At 40.8% G+C, this 23,948-nt stretch overlaps 1 long non-coding RNA gene across 1 annotated transcript; it reads left to right on the forward strand.

Moving 5' to 3' along the window:
* Positions 1-25: 25 nt before the first annotated feature.
* LOC122159837 lies at positions 26-13,471 on the forward strand. The gene is made up of 3 exons (XR_006168646.1): positions 26-1,842; positions 10,694-10,827; positions 13,237-13,471. It is a non-coding gene; the product is annotated as an uncharacterized LOC122159837 (long non-coding RNA).
* The last annotated feature ends 10,477 nt before the right edge of the window (positions 13,472-23,948 follow it).

The following is a 23,948-nucleotide window of genomic DNA, read 5'->3' on the forward strand; positions in this document are numbered from 1 at the left end:
GAAAGGAAAGGAAAGGAAAGGAAAGGAAAGGAAAGGAAAAGAAAAGGGAAAAACACTAATAAAATGCAATTTGATTTAAAACACTATGGTTATTTTGCTGTATTATACAATATAATTATGAACAAATCCAACTTGTAAATTAAAATGAGTAGTATTGCTTTGGTTATATCCAATCTTTATAGAAAAGGTGATAAAATAACTTCCAAACCCAATGATTTTAACGTAAATAAGTTTTATTGAACTCTTTTATCTTTGTGAGTATGTGCTGTTAATGTAATGCATTTTTACATACTGATAATGTATGCTGCTGTGTTTGGTGTGTTATTCTGAATAACAGTAGCCTTGGGATCTGCCACGCATGTAGGCTGGAAATACATCCTTGTGGGTGATACGCTTATGAAGCACCCAGGTATTCAGTTATTCTCAGATAATCACTGAATTCCACATGTGGAGGGCATCACTGTGCATGGATCGCTAGGCTACCAATAAATAATGCACCTGACCTAAGCATTCTCTGGCTTTTCCAGGTGAGAAAGCACCTGGCCTGAAGAACACTGAACATTTCATGCCAAGCAAAAGTTTTATCTGCTTACTGAGTTGTGAACTGTTTTGCTGGAAAGTTTAATGGCCACAGGAGGTCGGGGTTTCTGAAGTTCCAAACAATATTACCCAGATTGAGGAATTTAGGCTAAATCTTGGTAGATCGAATTGTTTTTTTGTGTATCTTTGAAACATGATTCAAGAAAGACTGTGGATGGGCCCGTGCCATAATGCTGGCCAGTGACCACAAGCCCTTCCAGGCAATCCCAAGCATGTTCATCCTTCAGCATCTTCATTTATTTACCACTGGCGAAGGTTGTCAGCCTAAGGGTAAAAGATATGCCAAAGAATGTTTGCTTTATTACTACCCCAGTACACATAGCAATTTGTTAATTTACTTATTTACTAATGTAGAACTGGCTTTAGGACGTGGTATTGCAAAGATCCTGCTGCCAGGAAAGCACATGCACAAAAACTTAAAATTAAAAAGTTAAAAAAACTTTGAAATTCTTACTACTGCTTTAAAGTCAGTGAATGCAGCCCTTACTAAAAAGCAAACATATTTGTAAAGTTCAAGTGTTTCCTTAGGTATAAAATAATACTTCTATTGGCTTGAGTTAAAATTTTTTGTTTGTTTGTTTGTTTGTTTTTGTTTTGTTTTGTTTTGTTTTGGTTATTGAAAACATCTCTGAGAGTTTTATGTGAGAGACTTTTGCTTGACACTGTATTGCATTGCATTGTGTAGTATTCACCACAGTACTTTAAGCACTTTTTTTCTATTTTGATGTAACTTACTGCTTTTTTGTGTGTGTTTATTTATTTATTTGTTGGCAAAGAGTGGATCAAAAGTTTACGTAAGGTGGTATTCAGATTCTTTAACACAGACATGGTGGGCCTGTTCATCTCCCTGAGGTTGCTGAGTTGTCTGTGCAGAGCTGCCAGTCATGACACAAGGCATTTGGGTGAGCTGTTCATCTGCAGAGTGGCAGCTGGAGGCCTGCAGGGATACCATATGGTGCCTATAATGGCACTGCTCGCACTTTAAAGCAGTGAGAGGTTAGAAAACAGTGACATAGCCTGCTTGTCTGTGCCTGTATTAGCAGGTGGCATGGAATGAGGAGTGCAGCTCCCAGTGTATACCTTACAAGTATTTTGATGATTCATTTCAGATGAGATCCAATCTTGTCACATGGGCTGGTCTTGCATTAGCAGCTGCTATATGTTCCTGCACCAGATCTGCTGTTTCAGCGTTGAATGGAGCTCTGTTCACCAGGACTTGTACACAGTGCAAAGCAAAGCCTGGTAAGAAGGGGTGGTCAGGGAAACACTCTGAATGCATGTTCCTGATCCAAGCTAAGATGCTAAGATAGGTGCATTATGTAGATGCAATGTGCATCTTTTGCATGTTGCAAGTGGAGCAGAAAGGCTTCCTAGGAAGCAAAATAGAGCTTGGGTCCTGTACCCTCAGCCTCCATACTCAGGGCTAACCTTGAACATGCTACAGCATGGTCCATACTCTTCTCTTTCTTGTAGTGGTACCCGCTAGATGGGAGCAGGGGAGAATGTGTTATGGTTTTCTTCTTTATTCTGTATTTTGTGTGCTCTCTCCACACCATTACCAGCTCCTAGAAATTTGCCCAAAAATGTGCATGCTGCCTCTGCTATCAGTTCCTGACAGTTGTGGAGGAAGGAAAGTCAGGACCTACTCCAAGGAACTTTCGAAGGAAAAATGTCTTTCCAAGGCCGTGATGAACAAAGGCCTCAAATATTCTCTTTTTTTTTAATTAAAAAAATATATTAAAAATTATATATAAAATTATTTTTTATTAAAAAAAGAAGGAAGGAAGGAAGGAAGGAAGGAAGGAAGGAAGGAAGGAAGGAAGGAAGGAAGGAAGGAAGGAAGGAAGGAAGGGACAGTGAGTCATTGCTAGCTGTCTGTCAGAATTCATTAGCTTTTTCAGCCCCAGTTCCCCCATTTTCTTAATTTGAATATTTGAAGAAGTGCATAAGATGGAATTGTTGCTGCAGGGAGCTGCACCAACTTTGATCTTCTAAATGGAAAACTGTGTTCAATGAAGTTAAATCATCTTCTTTGTGAAGAGAAAAATCATCACACTCTGGCTTAATTTAGTTAAAGAAATGTAGGATTTATGTAAATATGCAGTCATTGTAATACGAAGCAAAACTTGAATACCCTGTCATTAGTGTAAGCCCACATTCTGTGTTACCAGCTGGTCAGTCATGACCTTTCATTCAGCCATAGAAACAGTGCATGTCATGTACTCCCAAACAGGGGAAATATGAAGTAAAGTATTCCTATGTCTGCAAATTCATTGCTTATGAGAGGAGGCAGACAGATAAAGCCCTTATTTAAGCCTGCAGCAGGCACAGGAGGAGTTCCAGCGGGGTCAGTTAGTGCTCCTGCTGCCCACCCCCATCAGTGCCAGATGCACAGTGCAGGAATAGTGCAGTCTGCACAGCTGCTTCATCTTGGAGGTGGATTTTTTCATGAAAAATAATGTGAGCAAGCAGGCATATCTCAAGAAGACTAAAGGAAGAAGTTCTCAGAGGATCTAGACCACCTCACACAGCTGGAGTCTTCTCAGTCAGTCTTCTGGGCCAGCAACTCTAAAACTGTTGTCATTGATGTGAATACTCCCCTAGAGAAGCAGTTCCAAAGTCTTGGTTTTAGTGGTACTGGTCAGGCTTGCATTATGTTGGAGTGATGAGTAATGAGTGATGTACCATGCTAATGAATCTCAGCTATCTTAAGGATATTTTTAATTTTCACTCTAAAATCTTAGAATCATAGGATCACAGAAGCACAGAACCATGCAATCAGAATCACCTGTTGGTTGGGTTGGAAGAGACCTCACAGCCCGCCCACCCTCCAAACCTCTACTGTGGACTGGCTGCCCTCCACCCACCCAGCCTTGTGTGCCTCTGGGGATGGGGCACCCACAGCTCTCTGAGCAGCCAGTGTGAGCACTTCACCACCCTCATGGCAGAGAAATAGAGTACAATGCTTCTGTTAAAAGTTGCTGAAAAGTACTGTCATCTGAGCTTTCTCACTTCGCAGCATTTTACTGGAGATGTTCTCCTAAGAGCAATATAGACATCCCTAAATAATGCAGTTTGTAGATTTTAATTTTTTTGCCCAAATAGTGGGGGTTTTGCTCTAATTTCATGTCATCTACAACAAATTTATTTGGTAAATGAATTACAGGCACTTTATTGAAGGGAAAGCCCTTGCAGCTAGCTTTAACTTGTGGTTCTCAGCATTGGAAATGGCTTTGGGATAAATTGTGGTGTTGGGATCAGAAGCATATAGCTGGGTGTGACTCAGCTTCCCCACAGTAGTGCAGCTCTGCAGCTACCACCAGCACTGCCATATGGTGCTTTTACTGCAGTGAGGAACGCACCCCCAGAGTTCATCTGCTTTACAACCACAGCTGCCTCCACTAGAGGATGCATCATCTGGGCAACAAACTGCTCTCAAGGTGCTGTAAATAGCCTCTCCTTTACATGTGTGGGAGTTTCATTGAGCAGGCAGATAGGAAATGATCAGAGTGTGGTCTCTGTATAGGAAATTGATATTCGTTTATTTGCAGCTGCAACACAAAGGAAGAATCTCTATGTTGTGTTGCCAGTGATCACCTAAAATAGACTCCCTTACTCAAAGTGTTTGATCTTAGTAAGAAATTGCTTGGCATTTTACAAGGGTTTTCCTGAAAATCTGAACCTGTTGGGTAAAACCTGTTGTTCACATGACCCTGCAAAAACACTGGATCTGAGGGGTAAGATCAAAAGAGCAGCTGAAGCACTGTCCTGGAGAAAGGGAGCAGAACACAGCTTCTCATATCTGCAGATTCACCAGCAGTCCTAGGGGTTCACCCCAACAAAATCCCTGGAGGGCTGCACATACCTCACAAACTTGATACAAGGAGCTGCAGAAAGACCCTCAGGGAGGGGAGAGGAATCCAGTAGAAGTCTTTCAATTCAATCAAACAAACCTGAAAGCTGCTACAGATTTGCAGCCCACTGGCCAGCAGGGAGGTTTGAGCCAGGGAGGTTTGAGGAAGGCTGTGCTCAGCAGGAGCTATAACAGCAAATAAGACAGGAAAAAAACGGGATAGTCATACAAATGGCAGACTCAGAGAACACACATTTCCCTCCTGAAGGTCATACCATCAAGGGCACAAAAAACAATTTAAATACTGCACTTAAAAAAAAAAAAAAAAAGAGATATTCCTGTTCCAAACATTGATCACCTATTATGGAGTCACACAGATGCAGGATTACAATTCTGTGGCACTGCAAGGAAAAAGGACTAGATGCACAACATCCTGACAGATAGCTGTGTGTGTCTGTGCCTTTATGTTTGTGCACTTGCTGGGGGATGGTGTAGGGATTTAAATTTGTCTCGAATCCATAGGTTAGTTCAATGACAGGAATGTTTTGCAAATGCCTCCCACATGGAAATATCATGCACATCCATAAGGGATGGCAACTGAGGGTCAGCAGATCCCAGAAACTCCCCAAGCTGCCTGTGTTGCTCCCTGGTAAGTAAAAATGGATGAACACACCTAACCTGATCTGTGCAAGGGAAATTTTATTGATTGTAATGCTCCACATGTGCGTTCCTTCCCCAGATCTGAATGCCATTTAGCACACTTCTAAAAACACTGTGTATGTCTGTACTGTGATTCTGTAGTAGAGCATGACTTCTCTCACACAGGAGAGAGAAATGTGCTGATTTCTTAGTCTTTTCCCCACAGGGCTACAAGAGCAGGAACACTATTATTCCCAAAGCAATTTTAGCCTCACTCTTACCTGCAAAAAGAGAAAGAGATTCAATTTTTTAAGGTAGAGTAAAGCTCTGAACCATGGTTATGTCTTCCCAGATTGCATTTTGTCAATCTCCTGTACAAAGGAAGAGCATTTCCATCCCTGTACTTTCAAGGTCAGTGTGTGAGCCTTGCACTGGTAGAAAAAATGATTTAACATGGACCTTCTGCTCAGATTTTTCCATTTTCATACTTTTGGTGGCCTTTAAGCTGTGCATAATTGCTGCACTGAGTTCCTTGATCAAAGCCTACACTGTGTAAGCAACTCATTTAGAGTTCTGACTCCATCTTTGGCAGGTAGATATGGAAATATACTGTGTTTATCAATTTTTGGAAAACATCAGCAGTAGGGATAGGAGAAGTGTTTTATACGTGATTAAAACACTCAAACTCACATACTGCATGATATGGTTTAGTAGCTTGTGGTGGCAATGGTGATGAGTAGACAGTTGGACTAGATGATCTTATAGGTCGTTTCCAATATTGTGATTCTATGATTCTGTGATTCTAAACCACACCTAGCCACACAAGAAGCTGCCTGGGAAGCTTCTGAAGTTCTACTTCTATTATATACTTCTTTCTGCCTTCACTTGGGACTACAGATGGTAAAGTGATGAGAAATCCCACTCTCAGAGTGGTCTGTATCAATAAAACCACAACAGGCTTGAAGGCTTCATGGGAGGCTTGTTCTTACCATTGTTTCACCTCTTTGTTTGAGGGTTTGTTTTTGTTTTGTTCTTTTCCTCAGCATCTGCACTCACTGAGAAAGAAATGAAAATGTTGTAGATGGTGTTGATTCATATCCTGCATGGAAAAATAAAGAGGCGAATGATTCTAGCATTTCTCACTGCCAGGTTAAGGAGTGGAATTGGAGGAATTGATACAAAAAGGGAGTAAAGAGATGGTCAGTGGGAAGGAAGGATCAAAAGATTTTGGCCATCTAGCTCTTAGTTTTGGTTTATACATTACAGAGAAACAGCTTCCTAGTAATATCAGACCTTTCTTTGCTTTGGATTGCAGTACTGGGGAGAAAATGGGCAGAAACATACTTGAACACAGCTGGAGAAAAGCCAGAGATGCCTGTTCCATCCAAGCATGCCATTGCTATGGCTCACTGTAATGGAGAATGCCCTGAATCCATCTTCAGAACATCCAGAATGTCTGGGGCATCAACAAATAAGATGAGAAGTAATGGCCTTACATTGTAACAGGGAAGTTTCAGGTTGGATATTAGGAAACATTTCTTCTCAGAAAGAGTGGTGAGGCAGTGGCACAAGCTGTCCAGGGAGGTGGTGGAGTCAAGAAGATGTTCAAGAAACTTGTGGATGTGGCACTGAGGGACGCAGTTAGTTGGTATGCTGGGGACGATGGTTGGTCTAGATGATCCTAATGGTCTTTTCCAACCCTGATGATTCTATGATTCTATAATTCTATGATTCTATAATTCTATGATTCTAGGAACATTACTGTTTGCTTTTGTCCCCTGGGATGCGGACATTGTCAGTGCTGAATGCATGGTCTTCAGAGCTGGTGTAAGTCACAGAAGACTGGAAGTGCATCTAGCTGCCTTAAGAGCAGTTTTGGTTTGGATTTTTGTTTTGGTCCACTACAGATTATCACTCTGAGCTCTGATATTTTTCCTCAGCATGGGATTGATGGGTTCCACATGGTGGATTTGGAATCTAAAGTCCAAATATGAAGAGTCTCTGTGCTGAACCTTAGACTTTTACAGGGACAGATCATTAGGTCCTGCTCACTGGTTAGAGGTGGTTAGTATCTCACCCTGCTTCAGGATGTAAAAGGCAGAAGTTCACAGCCTTCAGATGTAATTATTTTCATGTGCTTCAGCAAGAATCAAATATTTGAAGCAATGTATATGAATTGTTTGAAGAAACCTCAGAAGAACACTCTGTCCCCATGATCTGTTTTAGAGCATAAAAGGGTATCAAAGGGGCAGAATTTCTCTGTTTCTCATTTCTTTTGTGAAACAATTTCTTTTCATCCCAGACAGAAGCAGAAATCTTCAATTGCATGTTATTTTGTTATTTGCAACAAGGGCTCTCTGTTGGTCTACATGACCAACTCATGTCCCCAATGCTCTGCGCTGTCTGGTTCAGAAAGGAGTGCTTCCTCCAGATATTATGTTCCTCTTATTTTGATCTCGGTAAAAAGTATTCTACCTTCTGTACCATGAAATCTGAGGCCCAAAAGGAGATGCAGGAGCCAGGTGCCCCCAAGGTGGCTCAGGAGCAGAAAGGCCCACCACTCAGGGGAGGTGATTCCAGCTTTTGGAAGCTTCTCTTGGAGGTCTGGAGGAGGCCCTGGGGCAGGGTGGCCAACATCTGACAAAACAATCTGCTGGAGGCCTCCTGGAGGGAACTCACAGAGCTTTCTAATGCTCATCCAGATTGTTTCACATAGGGAGCGGATCTGGCACATGGGATGTGAGCAATCTGATTTCAGAATGCCCTGTGCCATAAACACTTTAAAACACTTTAAAAGCAGCAGGTTCTGTCAAATTGCTGCACAAATTCTGTCAAAGTGCTGCACAACAGACAGCTGGCTATGACCCACCTAACTCGCTCCACTCACGTGCCGGCAGCTGCTGAGATGCCAGCTCTTTTTCTTTGAAGTTTCTTTTCTTGCAGTGTTTTTATTAATCCAGTGTATTAGACATGCTCATGTATGCAGGGAAGTCTGCAGCGCATTAGAGGAATGCTGTATCTTCTGATGTTTTCTGTCGTCCCACAGCCCATCCTTTAGAGATTCTGTACAGTTGATATGCAGCCACGAGAGGGAGTAAGAGGACCGAATAAAACGATTTGGGATGTAAGGTGTGATTATAGCTCCAGATGAACACAACATCATTCAGGTGATATGAAAACATAAAAATAAAGAGGAAGAACAGAAGGGTTTATCTCAGTAGGTATGAGGTCTTACTTAATTGAAAGCAAAAACACAGCTTAAAGGCATTTTGATACATGTGGTAAGCATTTCTTTTTCTTTTTTTCCCCTTGTTTTTCCAAATTCTTGATTTCTTTCTGTAGAGAGAACTGCCTAAACTGCCTAAGCTACCAAAAGGCAAAAAGATGTAGCTTTCACATATGCCCTTCTGCTGCCTCTCTAAGAGAAAAGGGAAAAAGAAATATTAAATAAGATGATTCACATGACCCTTTATTTGCGCAGGGTTCAAACACAGTACTTCATTCCTACAAGAGCACTGCTGAAGCAAGGTTTTCCTTTTCTATCATTGTTCTCTCCCAAATCAGATTCTCTGAGATAATTATGTAACTAAAACTGACAAGAACTGCATAAATGAAGTATCTAAATAATACTGTGATCCCATATCCCTTATGCCTCATTTGCTTTATACATCTGAAGTAAATGCATTCTAACTTCTTCCCCTGCCTAAGAAACTGAAGATGTTAATCCGCTAAAGAGAGTAAAAGGCTTCTATGTTGCAGGTACCTAGGCTTTACTGTCTTTGATTGTTATAACTAACATAAAGTAACTGGATTTTTTAATGATACATTTCCTTGAACAAGTGCATCCTGCTCTGGTTTCCCATTCAACTGTACAGAAGGGGTGCCACAAGGTTACAAACCAGTGATTTTGATTAAAAACTCAAGATTCCCAGAGCTCTGTGGTGATGTATGCTCTACATTGATCCACTGTCCTTTTACCAAAGTACCTTTTGTGCTTCTTGAGTTTTATCAGTTTGCTTTATTGTAATAAGTTCATTCAGGGTGCAATAATGAAGGGCGTGCCAGATTTTTCCATAATACAATCTTATTTTTCAATGGGCTATAAAATTCACTCTTGGCTGCAACTTGATATATGTAGTAGAGAACCTGCTGCTTTTAAAGTGTTTTTGAATGCCTTGAAGCATTCTTTGAACAAAATTGGGCCATTAAGAATAGGGGGACTGCACTCCATAATATGCTGCTTCTAAAAATCTCTTTCAAGTCAGTAGGAATTCCTCCCCCTCCTTCCCTTGATATCTTTTAGGCCAGAAGTAATGAAAGGAGCCATAGGAATTAATGGTGTTAAAGAAATTACAAAATTGCATTGTGTAGGGAACGTGTTATCTCCACACTGTTATACTGAATTTTGACCTTAAAGCGGGGGAAAAATTTACTGTTGAAGAATTTGCCCTCAACAACTGCAAGTACTTTGTAAGTGCATACCTCTTCTAAACAGAGCAAGCAGCAGTACTTGTGGCAAAACTTGCCTCAAATCTGTCCTTTTAAGACACCATTTTTTAGTTTTGTACACTTTTGCCAGCATTTTCTGACTTGAATGTCAGAAACGTGCCTTTAGCTTCTACCCCACAAAACTATCAGCATCTGGCAATGTCACAGGCCTCTGGGGTCTTCCCATTCATTGCAGCTCAGAAGACATTGGCTAAGGTTACCGAATGGCCCCATCGTGACTGCAGGCTGATGGTGAGGCTGAGAAGAGTTCAGCATCAGTGTCGCTGTCTGATTGGTTCTGTGACATCAGGGTAAAGATCAAAAATTGGTTATGAGCCAAAAGCAAGGGACTATATACTCAAGGGCTCACAGTGGAGGACTGCATTCTGCTTCTGCTGGTCTCTGTGTGTATCTCAAGGGGAAGAGTTGGAGGCCCAAGTTGTAGGTGAATGAGATAAGACTCGCAAAGCTCAGTCCAGGGGGACATTTCTCCATATCTTTGTCTCACATGTGACAGAAAATAATGGCATTCAGAAAATGGATTGAGGTGGGGTTTTAGTGAAACCTCATTAATAAGAACCCTTGTCTCACTATAAGCATTAAAGCAGTGAAGGGCTTGCAGTCATGGGAATGTTTGTTGGTTGCTAAAGGGGAGAAACTGCTAATGCTGACCTCTGACTGTGAATTCTAAATGAAGGTAAAAATTTTCTCCCCAGCTCTTCCAAAGATGCAACGTGATCACTTTTTTAATTTTTTTTTTCAAAGTTGATGTCAAATTTCTGGACAAAGCTTGGACCCCAGTGGTGTTCCCTGGAGAGCTACTTCTAATCTGTGACACATAGCTTCTTCCCTGGCACCTCTGTCTCTACTTTCTTCATTCTTCATCCTTACTTCCTCTTGCACCCTCTGAAGATCAGTGTTTTAGTCACCTTCTCCATCATTTCCTTTACACAGACAGATGAGCCAAGGCCAGAGGCAGATCCAGCTGAGCCCCAGGGCTTTTGCAGGGTCATGTCAAACTCCGTTTGACCTGATTTCTGGACAATCACTTATTATTATTATTATTTAATATTATATGATTTTATATTACATTAAATAACTTCTCATTCACAGGTGTCAGTTAAGCGAGTGTGCCTCTCCCTGTAGGGCCTACCAAAAGACTTCTGATGTCTGCAGCAGCACTGGGCTTTCAGGGTGGCAACTGGAGTCAATAAGAATTATGCTCAGAATAAAGAAAGTGTCCTATGGTAAGTAAAGTGCCATAAAACAACATTGTATAAAAAACTGGGGCCTGTCATTTCAAGTCAGGGTTTAATAAATGAGGAGAAAGTATTGATGTGAATATTTTTGTCCTCATCCATGGAAGGAGAAGAGTGAGAACTGTTCATGTCATAGGGATACTACCAGGACAAATCCATATTGGAAGCATTTGTCTATTATCCCAGTGGAGCCGTAGACAAATCCATCAGGAAATGGCTGACGTTTCCCATCACCGAAAGTTTCTGCAGGGTTATTATTATTAATAGAAGTAAAACTTTCTCAATTCATTTCAGCTCAACATATACAGATATTTATGCATTTGTTTGTTGTTTTTTTTTTTTGTTTGTTTGTTTGTTTTGCTACGGACAGAAAAATAATGGTTTTAATTTGTTCAAAAGGTGCACTATGGCTTGATTTATTTTCCCTTAGACATAATTTTTAGGAAAAAATAACACATCAGATTCAATTGGAGTGGAAACACTGTGAAATGTCAGAAACTGACTAACTGGGAAAAAAGATCAAATAATTCTCTAAGATATTTATTATTTTGAGGAAGATATGGGAGATGCTGTTGTCAGTGGCTACCTCCAAATGCTAGTGGGACTAAAATTCTGTAGGGCTAAAATGCATCCATATCAAAGTGTGTGTAGTCTTTAGTAAACAGCATTTCTGCTTTTAAAATTTACCAAGATTTAAAGATTACCAAGGTACCACATTTAAGAGAGGTGTGATTACTGCTGACCAAACTGGATAAAGGACTACATGCAAAAAAAATCAAAGGAAAATACATATTAATATTGGTAAAAGTAATATTAAAGCACGATTCTGACAGCTTCTTTGGAGTGAGCATCTGCTTGAGGTGAAAATCAGGATTAAGTCAAAGAAATTAAAATGGTGCAGATGACAAGGACATCAGACTCAGGTTTACCCAGACAGTCAAGAAGCAGTTTGGTGCAGGTTTCATTTCATCTGTGCATTAAAATTGTACCATATATTTGAGTAAATTCCCATAGGAAACCTAAGCCTGAACTCAGGCAGTGTAAATGAAAACACAGTTTTAAACGGACAATGGTTTGTACAGGGTGATTTTCTTCAGCTATCTTGCTCTGGCATATGTTGTTGTTTTATTCAAAAGAATACACGTAGTTTGAAATCATTATATCTTTCATTGAAGACAGATTGGGTAAAACTCCTTATAAAAATATTTCATATATTTTCTAAATGCTTTCTCCTGCCAGAATCGGCAAGGGTGCATTATCTGGAGTGCAATCAAATGTCATGCTAGAAAAGCACTAAAGCCTTTTTAATTAAAAACGTCATAAAGGCTTAAGTAAAATTATAACTGCTGGTTACTGTAATCTTCTTAGAGGAGCCCTTGTGTGTGTAGATGTGTGCTTGTGCATGTGTGAGTGGGGTATAAGTGCAGGGGAAAATGAATCCTGTGCAAACAGAGGAATACAATGTCTGCAAGGGCTGATCTGAACTTGCAGCTGTGTACACCCCCAGCCAGGCTGTTAACCCTTCCTTGCTCCTGCTGGAATGCTTCACAGCTTCATAGGTTCACGTATGGAGCAAATGCAATGCAGAGGTGAGCATGGCCATTAGGCGAGATATGGATCTTGCAATGGATGTGTGAAAGTTGAAAGTTACTACTTCAAGGCACATGCTGCTTCCAGCCAAATACAATCATAGTATCATAAAATAACCCGAGTTGGAAGGGATCTACAAGGATCATGGAGTCCAACTCCTGGCTACACACAGGACCACCTAAAAATCAGACCATATGACTGAGAGTGTTGTCCAAGAGCTTCTTGAACTTGCTGCCCCTATTCCCATCCCAGCAGTAGCAGGAAAAGAAAGCATTTCCACCTCCAGCTCTCTATTCCCTTTCCTATTTTACACTCTTTTTCCTTCAGTACTCTCTTAACTAAACTCCATTGAGACTTTCCCCTTCATCCTTCATTCCCCTTTTTCTACTTCTGCTCCCCTCAACTACACCCCAAGATTTGCCACCATTCAGCCACCAGGAGCAACACTGAATTTTGCCCACATGGCCCAGAAGCCTTGAAAGGCTGTTTAAAGTTGTAAAGTTCCTGCAGCAGTATTCTGAAATTGCACTTTATTGATACTTGTCTATTATATTAGCCATCAACACTATGTAGCTTTGAAAACCAACCATCAGCATGTTGACATTGACAGTTTAGGCGTAATATGATGGTGGAGATTTATTCTTTAAAGGACACACTTTGGTTTTGCCATGACACCCGTGCAAAATGGTAATGTTGTGTTTCTGCAGCTGTTGACTGCAAGGCATGCTGAGTCACCAAACGCCCTGCTCTAGCTGTGACTGGTATAATTTTAATGTGGTGTCTGAATCCTACTGTTCCCTTATGTAGATACAGAAGGTGTACCACAATGTGGACTGAAGGAAATTCAAATATTTTGAGGAAAAGAATCACTGAAGTGGCCTGAAAGCTGAAACATCCTGTCATTACCAACCCACTGAAGCAGTTTGAGATCACAGTCAAAAAGACCCTGATACTCCCAGGTGTGTGCGTATTCTGGAAGCCTTGGGATAGACAAAGTACACATTCACATCCTGCTGCTCTTGCACTTGTATATTCTTTCATATCCGTCATTAAAGATAAATAAATAAATAAGATTGGTCTGGTTGACTTCATCTAAGCGCTCAATGGCATGTGCCTTTTTGTGCCACTGAAGTAATTTTAAATCATTTTGATTTGTTACAGTGAGAACATAATGGAAATGAAAACTCCTTGGCACTTACTTTCCTGTTCTTCAGCTATTACAGGTGTGTTTATTTGCAATTCATGAATTTTAAATCATGAACTCCTCGTGTTAAAAAAAAAAAAAATACTGTGATGAATCACTTGCTTCATTCTTCTTGTATTATGAGGATGTGTGCAGTATGTCCAGGTATTGCAGTGGTTTAAATGATGTCTGCTTCTGTTTTTTGGTTGTTTCAGAATAAATGTGGAAACAGACACTGTTTAGGAACCTTTGAATATCCTATGAGAGATTGGTTGAAAAGGTCATATACTGGCTTCTGAGTTGGTACACTGAGACTAACAACAACTGGAAGGTGGCATATCTACAGCTTATTGAGTCATCTTGTGGAAACCAAGAACACAACTGAACTTGGAGACTTCAGTATTAGTTAATTAACCACTGCCATGAATATGCTAGTAATTCAGGAAACTCATAACCACACCCAGCTGAACATGCAGGAATAGCTGAGATCTGTAGCACGTTCTGGCTGCACTCTGTCCCAAGGTGTTTTCCTGAGAGGTCCACACAACAGATCTGAATTCAGCATTTTAAGCCACAAGGGGTGGGTGTTCACACCATCTGTGCCAAGCAGACACAGAATGCGCTTTAGGTTATCCTAGGTAAGGTAAATTGCCTAGGTTAATGATCTAATTTATACAGCTCACTTCATGTCAAGTCTTTCACTTAATGAAAGCACACTTGAATTACATGGGAAATAAAGAGGGAGCAGAACTGAAACTTGTAAAAAATTCCCTACATGAATAAACTGAAACACATTTGTGCTCTCCGTCATCAGAGATGTCAGACTACCTTTCACTCATTACAACTCTGAGAGTGAGCCCCGTTCCACAGACTGGAAATAAATGTCTCAAATAGAGGCAGTTTCCTCCTGTTATAACTATTAAAGAAATTAGCAATACTTCAGGCCTTTATGTTAATAGGTGAATATAACTTCTGCTCTCTGCTTCAGTATGACTGCAACCCATTTCATGACAGTCAGCCATCTCAGTAACATAAATAAAATAGCACATCTTCAGCATGGAGAATAGCTCTCTGTTTGACAGGACTGAAGCATGTTACATGCAGGTGGCTGGCCTGAGATGAGAACCAGCCTGGGGGTGCTGGGGACAGTGCTAACACCTCCAAGCCTCTTTGGGCTGTGGTCTCCCTCCCTCTCCAGCTGTCTTCTAGGAAAGCTGGTGGCAGCAGGTGAAGCTCACATGCTGTTTGCAAGCTAGACATTGTTCAGGCACCTGAACTGCTTCCAAAACAGTTTACCTAGAGCTTGGCTTTCTGCCAACAGCAGCTTTGGTGCAGCCTTTGTGCTTTCTCTAAGTCCTCTCTGGTGAAAGATTGGGTTTTGTAATACAAAGGTTTTTGAGGAGCAGTAGAATTATGGACTTGTTATAGTTGGAAGGGATCCTTAAAGGCCAACTAGTCCAACTCCCCTGCAATGAACAGGGATGCTTACAGCTCGACCAGGGTGCTCAAAGCTCTGTCCAGCCTGATCTTAAGTGTCTCCCGGCACAGAGCTTCTACCACCTCTGTTCCAGTGCCTCATCACTCTCATTGTAACAGTAATAATAAATAATAGTAATAAATACAAGTGTGACATTTGGTACCTGCTGTTGAAACGGAGGCACAAACATATGATAAAGAGGCTGGCTGATAGATGGGGACATGTTGGGTGCACTACAGTGATAAATTGTTTCCCTGTTATGCCTTCGAGACAGAAGAGATGCACATATGGCATACTGGCATACTGTCACTGCTGTATTTCCATCGTTGCAGAAAGCTGTGAATATAACAGTTCTTACTAATTGATTAAGCCAGCTCTGGTCAATATTAAACTGACAAAAAGAAATAGGCCTTTGCTCTACATTAGTAGTGATTTTTAAGCTGGGCCTGATCTCCTGTTATGACAGTAAAGCTCTGCGTACAAGCTCCAAACATTACAGTCATAGTAGGAAATTCAGAATAACTGTCTAGGCATTATACACACTGAAAATACACATCCGTAGAGAAACTAGTACTGTGCAGACATGTGCAACAGCTGTTCCAAAAGAAGAATCTGTAAATTTGAGGTTAACATGCTGAAAGTTTAAAGGGCTTCCTCCATCAAGCAGGTTTCAGTTTCCACACTTATGAGGTGGCTAGGTATGTATCTGACTGCCTCTGACTTCTCTCCCTGAATCGCAGTACAGCGATTAGGGATTAGGATTTAATGTGAGGCTGGGTATATACTATTTCATCATCACCCTGGCCTCTGTGCTGTTACAGAATATTAATAATACTCCTTCTTATATGATAATTCATTAGACCCCATGGATGATTTTCTGTGTAAGCAATTATATGTTCTGACACTGTCTTCCAGCTCCATGATTAGGTTATGACTGGTATTGCTGCCTATACTTTATCTGTACCCCAGCTGCTGTCTGACTGTCAGTGATGCTCATAATAAGAAACAGTGCAGGTGCCCCCCTGCTTGGTGCTGACTCAGCAGCTGAGATGCACCCTTACTGCTGTCCCATTACTCACCTTTGTGCTTCATAGTGCTAATCACAAAGCTCTGATTCTCTGTATTCTCCCTAAATGAAATAATAAAGCTTTTTCTTCCCCCTCTCCTTCACCTCCACTCCAACGAAGCATCAATGAGGCAGAAATATTCAGGTGTTGGGCCGTAATTCTAATTTCCGTGCAGCAAGCGCAGCACCAGACAGGTGTTTTGAAATGTAAATGAAAGGCAGTGTAGTGTGGGACACAGAACACAAACCGTTGCAGAAGACCCCGGTGCAATGAGAAATGTGACATCCATCTGTTTAATAGGGCACAGGCCTGTGTAATGAGCAGAAACCACACATTTATAGCCTTTTCCACAGCCCTCTAACTAAAATATCAAGCATATTCCAAGGAGGCAGGAGGTGGAATAGCACAGCTCTGGTATAATGTGGAGGGTAGGGTACAACAGCTCAGTTAAAAGGCCTCTGTAATTCACATAGGAAGGGTGTGAGAGGTCTGCTAAGTGAGGCAGGAGCTAGCAAACAGCAGCAGGCAACACTGGCTCCAACAGGCATGACGCTCAGCAGCCAAAAGGTTATGGATAGGTCTTCAGAGTGTGTGCTCAGAGTAGGTTTCTAAGCAAGTTATCCATTTCCAACACTATGTGCTTGTGGTTAAAGGGATTAGCCAGTGGTAATCCAGTTCTGGCAGAGCTTAACTTTCAAAAATAAGGGAAAGCTTCTGCAGTGGACACATTTTTGGCTGTGCTGGCCAGGGTGGAGTGTTCAGTGGGTGAAGGAGCAGGGGGGTGGACAGCCTCCACTCACTGCTTATCTCCATGCTAGAGTCCTCTACACAACTGTCAAAATAAAATAAAATACAATTAAAAAAAGGCTTTTATTGACAGCATATTTTTAGGCCAGTTTGGATGACAAAATGCAGAAACCAAGCAGGCAGCCTTCTGGGGAGGGCAAGGTTTGTGTGAGTGTAACTCCCAGCACTGGACTGCCATGTAGGAACTCGTTCCACCACTGTCCAATAGCTGCCCTGCAATTAATGGTACATTTGTATGTAAAGCTTAATATTGATCATATGGTCTTACACAACATGGCTCTACAACCTTCGGTGAGGTGATTTTAGTTATTGGTGCAAGCAAAGAATGTTGGTGGAACTGCATGTGGCAGGGGGGTTGGAGATTCGTGATCCTTGAGGTCCCTTCCAACCCTGGCCATTCTGTGATTCTGTGATTCAAGGTGAAAAGCAAGAAGGCTGCAGATTGTAATATACAAGATAAATGATACAAATGTTTTCTTGGTATGCTGTTGTATCTTTCTGCTAATGCTGCTTTGAAAACTGCTTTTCACATACACTTATGCAAGCTCTTTGGCTTGCCATTAAATATTTCAATTAGCTTTTAGTTTTAAAGGCTGCTTTTCAATGCTTCAACCTTTTCTGACAGAACCAGAGCTGATGCTAATGACATCAGCATTGATGTCTATCTCACAGACCATAGCAGGTCTCTAATTCCATCAAGGGAAAGACTTGAGGGGTTGGCTAATGTCACCAGAAACCCTCAATGGAATTACAGCCTCAATTGGGAGGGTCTGGAATATTTCACTTGCTGCAGTATGGTGCTGGAATATTATCATCCTGCGGTCTCTCTGAGGCATAGTTTTATTGAATTGTCTTGAGCAGTGTGGAGAGATTAGTGGGAAGATGTGTCTGTTACCGCTGGGCATCAGTAGAGATGTCTTCAAGGGTTTTGTAAACCCACTCCACCAGCAAGTTGCTCTGCTGTAAAGGGCTGGATTCCCAAAACCACAGAGGGAGGGTTACTTGGAGGCCCTTTGCTTTAGGAACAAAAGGTTATGCTTATTATATTGTCCTGAGTGTTAGGTTTAACCCTACATGTGCCCGCACTAATATTACCCATGTATTACCAATGTATTTAAAGGTACGTCATAGCTGAGGCTGCTTGTTGCCTGTTTCAGACTCTCCTTTTCCTTTCCCCTTGTAACATTAAGCTTTTGGCACACTACTGTTCAGATGACTAAAGATTTTACTACATGAAGTCACCCTGCTCCTGCTTCTATTCCCTTGGAGGCTGGAAAACTTATTTCACATGAAGCCATAACATATGTGTGTGTTCATACGCTCTGCTGGGTGACAGCTGCAGCTGTGCACACCTGTGCAAGCTCCTGCAAAAATGTAACAAACCAAACCACAACAAAAAAACTTTAACAAGGTGAAAAAAATAAAAAAATAAAAGAATACAGCAGGTTAAAAAAAGACATCAGTGTTATACAGTTTCACTAAAACCAAAATACAAAGACATATGGGCAGCACCTGGGCCTGTAGCTGACCCCACTCTCTTCCCCCAGGAACATGGCTCTCCCTTGCTGCTGTAGGCAGAGGTCACCGAGAATACTCTGTTTATGTATTTCTGAAGGCTGTTGTGATATGAAAGTTGCCTAGTTGCCTTCTTTCTCCAGATTCTCAGCACACACTACCCAAAATTTTCTTATCAATGTTGAGGAGCACTTCAATACTTCTTCTGGCCTCCTCCCACCCCCAGCACCCCGTTCCAGTTAGACTGGCAGAGTTGCTATCTCACACACTCTCCTCTTAGGTCACTGTATGCTCCTTCAGAAATTACTCTGAGTTATGCTTCCAGGCTACTTAAATTTTGTGGATTTCCAGCACAAACTGAAACCTAATAACGCTAATGAACAGAGAGCTTTTATCTTGCTTTTTTGCCAAGTTCAAGTATTATGGCTCAAACCTTCGTAATTACCCCCATCATTTTATCTGTGATTGCTTAGTGTGATGATTTCATGAGTTTTGCTGGGGAAGAGGTAATCTAGCCAGGGAACGTTTTCAGCCTATCTGGCAGCCTTTCTTTTCAAAAGATGCATTGTTCCTATTGGAGTTTACTATTTCATCCAATTCATCTTGACATTTTGCTGCTTGCATGGTGAGCTCTTAAGGAAAGAGATAGTTTAGTCTTTGTCCTCTTTATCTCTACCCTCATCTTGTTTGTTGTTAGCCTTGAAAGCAGAAGCAATGGCTATCTATACGCCAAAAGAAAAAAACAACTGACTTCCTTATAGTTTTATCTGGGCTGCCTCAAGCTAATTTAAAGAAACAGTCCTGGCAGGCCATATAAATGAGGACATAAATGGTCATAACCAGTCTGGGGAGACTTTTAAATGCACCTAGCCGATTTAAGAGTGCATATCTAATTGTGCCTAAATCACTTATGTTCTTTTATAAAATTCCTTATCTCCAATGCTCTCCTGCAGTAAAATGCAAGAGAGTGGAGTCCTGGATCCTGAGACTGTTGAATTTCTTTTAAGGACTCCATTCAAGGGAAAGAGTAATCAAGCTTTGAAAAAATGATTCTATCTCTCGCAAAGAAAAAAGAAAAAATTTTTAGTCATTGAATTGTCCTGAGCAGAGTGTAGAGATCAGGGAAAATATATGTCCTCTCATAGGTTGTCCTTTAGGTTTTATTTTACCCTGGCAGCATCCTTTTCTTGCAAATGAAGCATAAATCTTAAGATTAATACGTCTTTTCCAAAGTAATCATATGCACTCCTTTCACAAAATATATGGAAAGCATTATATTCCCAGGAGAAGCTGCATCATTTCCCATCTGGAAAACTCTTGTAACTAGTCCTGAGAAGATAGAACTGTTTTCCCATGATTTTTTTTTTCTTAAGCCATCTTATTGCAAGTTAAAATGGAAATTTTGGATTTTATGAAAGACTGGATCCTTTTTTTAATTATTGTTATTTTGTTTTTTTTTAGTATGTCCCTAAATTTGGAAATGTCAGAACATTTATTTTGAGAATGCCATAAGGTTTATGTTCAGTAATATTGAAGGATTTCTTTTACACCATGGCAAATCACAGTATAAAATATTAAATACACTAGATGTATTCTATAGAGAGTAACATTAATATTTAATCTTTAGGTCAGAGGAAAATGCATGAAAACCATAAAGCCAAATCAATTTATTTTAATACTAGTAAACATCTCTGTGTTGTTTAAAGAAAACAAAGTTCTATTATTAATTTTGACTTGCTTTTATTGAATGTGAAAGTTCTAGCTTTGCCAAAAATGCCATCTTTTATCTTGAATATCATCTGCACTTATGTCTGTCTGTCTCCAGAAGGGTATTGTACAACTGGTAACAGCATAGAGAAGGTCAAAGGAGCTCAAATGAGTGGAGAGCCTGCTGGGATCAAAAGCAAATGTGTTGGCTGGGAAGAGGTGGATGAGGGCAGATCTAGCACCATGATAGGCTGTAAAAAGCACGCTGGGACAGATTATTCATTTTCTTTTTCAGCAAGATAAGGAAGGACCAGTGATGGAGTCAAAACAAATGAGAAGAGCTGGTATTCTACACAGGCACATACAAGCCATGAAGCAGAAGGCATGTGGATCAAAGTTCTATCATAGAATCACAGAATGACTTGGGTTGGAAAGGAACTTAAAGATCAAGCAGTACAAACTCACAGTGCCATGGGCAGGGACATCTACTAAACCCAGCTGCCCAAAGCCTCATCAACCTGGCCTTAAACACTTCCAATGGAAGGTTATCCATAAGTTCTTTGGGGAACAGTTCCAGTACCTCACAATCTGCACCATGAAAGATTTATTTCCTATATCCAATCTAAATCAATCCTCTTTCAGCTTAAACTATTGCTCCTTTTATCTTAACTTTCTGAATAGTGGATGAACTTCAAGGTGAAGATCAACAGCCAGTCTGCTGAGAATGAACATGTTGCCTATAGTTAAGGAAGTCCATGAACTGCAAATAATGGAGGCTGGTGATAGATTAACTAAGTGTCCATGGGTAGCAGCATGACAACCTCCTTTCCTGGTCCTCCTTTTTGCTATCTGGACATCTGCTATGATTCAGCACAGCTGCTGCATATATTTACATTACCTCACACAAGCTTTTCTTGTATAGCTCCTGGTTCAGCAGCACATCAGTTGTCCAGTCAGAGGTAGGACCTGCCTGTGGGTGTTATCAGCTCTGCCTTATGCTGCCCTTGCCACATGCACAGCAAAGACCAGAGCAGCCTACATTTTTGATGCCTCTCCAGCCCAGCTCTCCTTTCCTATTTCTTCCCCTAGCAGAAGACACAGGGTCCCCCAGCTGAGTTAAGGACAGCAGGGACCAAAGTTTGTGTTGGATACCTTTGGATCGCTCTGTGCAATCTTTTTAAAAGGTTTTCCAGAGTCAAATCCTGAATCTATCTATGAAATTGCCTCAACATCTTTCAGAAACAATTTTTAAGACCTGAAACTTCTTGTTTGTGTTAGACAGAAGCAAAATTGTTGCTTGGTGTACATCATTCCCAGAAGGCAAACAACCAAGGTCCCTGTGGAATCTGTTCTCAATCCCCCAATGCTGAATCTGCAGAATGCAATTCTCCTATGTGAAATATTGCTTAAAGATGTAATGAAGAGAGCAAGTTCTTCATGTCAGCTAATTTTCAGGCTGTCATCTCTCAAGCAATGCAGCAAACTTGGGATGTACACTGGAAAATCTAGAGGGAATAAAAGTAATGTGGTTAGCCAACTAACCACTGGATGACACTGTTGTTCCATACAGCTATAGCTGGAAGGCTTCATCTGATAGTGAAAATGTGCCTTGTAAAAGAGAAGTGCAGATGTGAGGCTTTAAGTGTTTAGTGTATTCTGTGTCTTAGTGCAAGGGGCAAATTCGTTGCATTTGCCTTTGTGTATGTCCTCACAATTAAATGCTGGCTTTCATTCCTTAGCGTTTAGGTTAAACAGCCTGATTCAATCTAGATTTAGCCACTACTGCCTGGGTTCTCCAGATTCATAGCAATGAAGAAAATAGTAACTTCATATGTCACACAGGGCGGCTTTACTTACAACATCACTTAGAAGATTAAAAATAAATTGAAGCATATGTCACTTCAAAGGGGGCAAAAAAAGGACATCTGCATTATTTGATGCATTAATGAGAAAGTTCTGCTGAGTTTTGATTTGAACTGTATGGGAAATGATGCGATTGGTAAGCTTGCAAGTTAAATGTATTTCAAATGAAATTGTTTCTGAAATTTGTATTTAAGCTAGGTTAAGGGATGCTTTCATTTTATACTTTGCCTTGTGACATCTTGTTCATAAATTGAGCTTTACCCTTTTAACTTGAGGAGCTTACAATTAAAAAAAAATATCAAAGCAATTTAGCTACAGATATCTAAGGCTGCATTTCAGTAGAATAAGCAAGAACAGCTCTCCTGCCTGGGGCAAATCTTATCATCCATGACCATCTGTGCAACTACAAACTAACTACCTCCGGGACAGCATGATTCTGCAGACATAGGCTGTGGGCTAGCAAACTAACATCCATCCATCCATTGCGATTCCCACTCCCATCTCTAAATCCTCTTTGTGATATTCTCTGCTCCTTTAAAAGACAAAACAAGTGTCTTTGTTTTCCTTGTATATCAAATATCCTCCAAAATGTGGAGGACCAGATCATTTTTATCTTTCCCATTCCTACCGTGGGGATAAGGATAACTAAAGGTCAGTAAAGCATAGCTGGATGTTAGAGATGCATAAGCAGAAACACTCATGAAAAATTAACGATAAATGATATAAGTTTCTCTGTGCCATCTTGGTACTTCTGGTTTGTATGGCTTGACTGAGAAAGGTTTCGTTCACTCTGAAGGAAATATGACTTCCAGGAGGCTAATGTTCTGTGTTTAATGCATTAGTTTTTCCCCCTGGGGCTCAGTTACAAATGTGGCTCAGGCCAAATTGATGAAATATCAGTTAATATGTAAGTCTGACAGCTTGGAAGGACACAGCTGCAGCGATCTAGGGCAGTTCTGAGATGATAGAAAAAAATCTAAATCTATGAAGGCCACTATTTGCATATGTGGATGTTTTAGAGGGAGACACCAACAGCTTATTAATGCAAGTAAGTGTAATCAGACTGTTTGTCCAGAGATAATTTCTCAGATGTTCATCCCACAGGGGAATTTGGCATGGTAAAAATCCCCAGGCCTAAGCCAGAACATTTATTTTGTTATAAGTATGATATTTGTGCTGCTTAATGATTTCAGATATGTCAACTTTTTCAGCATGTGTATATCATGACTTTGTGAAAAATTGGAGCGTGGAGACATGCCAAAACTTAAATAAAATGCCTTTCATTTGGCTTATCCTGAAGCTATAGGTATCGTTCCAGCAGAAAGGAGGAAGGTCCAGCTTCAAATCATTTCCCACACAGCTACATTCTCAAACATATTTTAAACTCATGTCAAGAAGCCAACAAAAATTTGCCTTTTCATGCAGAGTAGCCAATGCAGGTGGCTAAATAGTATGCACGATCAGATTTAAAAATGTTTCCAAATGCTGTTCTGAAAAATGATTTTGGGTAAAGGTTTTGCACCTATAATCAGCTGATTTTGTGGACTGGGCCTCTCTTCAGATCTTAGGCTGAATCCTTCCGTCTGTCCATGAAATGATGGTGGAAGCACAGCCAGGCCTATGCAATGTTCCAGTCCCTTTCCACTGCAATTAATTAGTGTGGTCATTAGCCATCGTCTTCATATGGCACTTCCAGTGCTGCAATGTGACCAGAAACTAATACTCATGGCACTGGGAGAGGCAGGGACCATGGGGACATCCCATCCATGAGAACAGTCTCATGTTGAAAGAAGCCCTGTTAAGAGTCTGTTCGTCATAGGCCGATACAGGTATGTGTTCTGTGGGAGCCAGTGTACCAAAGTGTATTTCTCTCAGATAACCCAGCATGCTCACATATGTC

The sequence above is a fragment of the Centrocercus urophasianus genome, unplaced genomic scaffold, assembly GCF_019232065.1.
Source record: "Centrocercus urophasianus isolate 14NV4802_14NV808 unplaced genomic scaffold, USGS_Curo_1.0 seq_10, whole genome shotgun sequence".
NCBI classification, from domain to species: domain Eukaryota; kingdom Metazoa; phylum Chordata; class Aves; order Galliformes; family Phasianidae; genus Centrocercus; species Centrocercus urophasianus.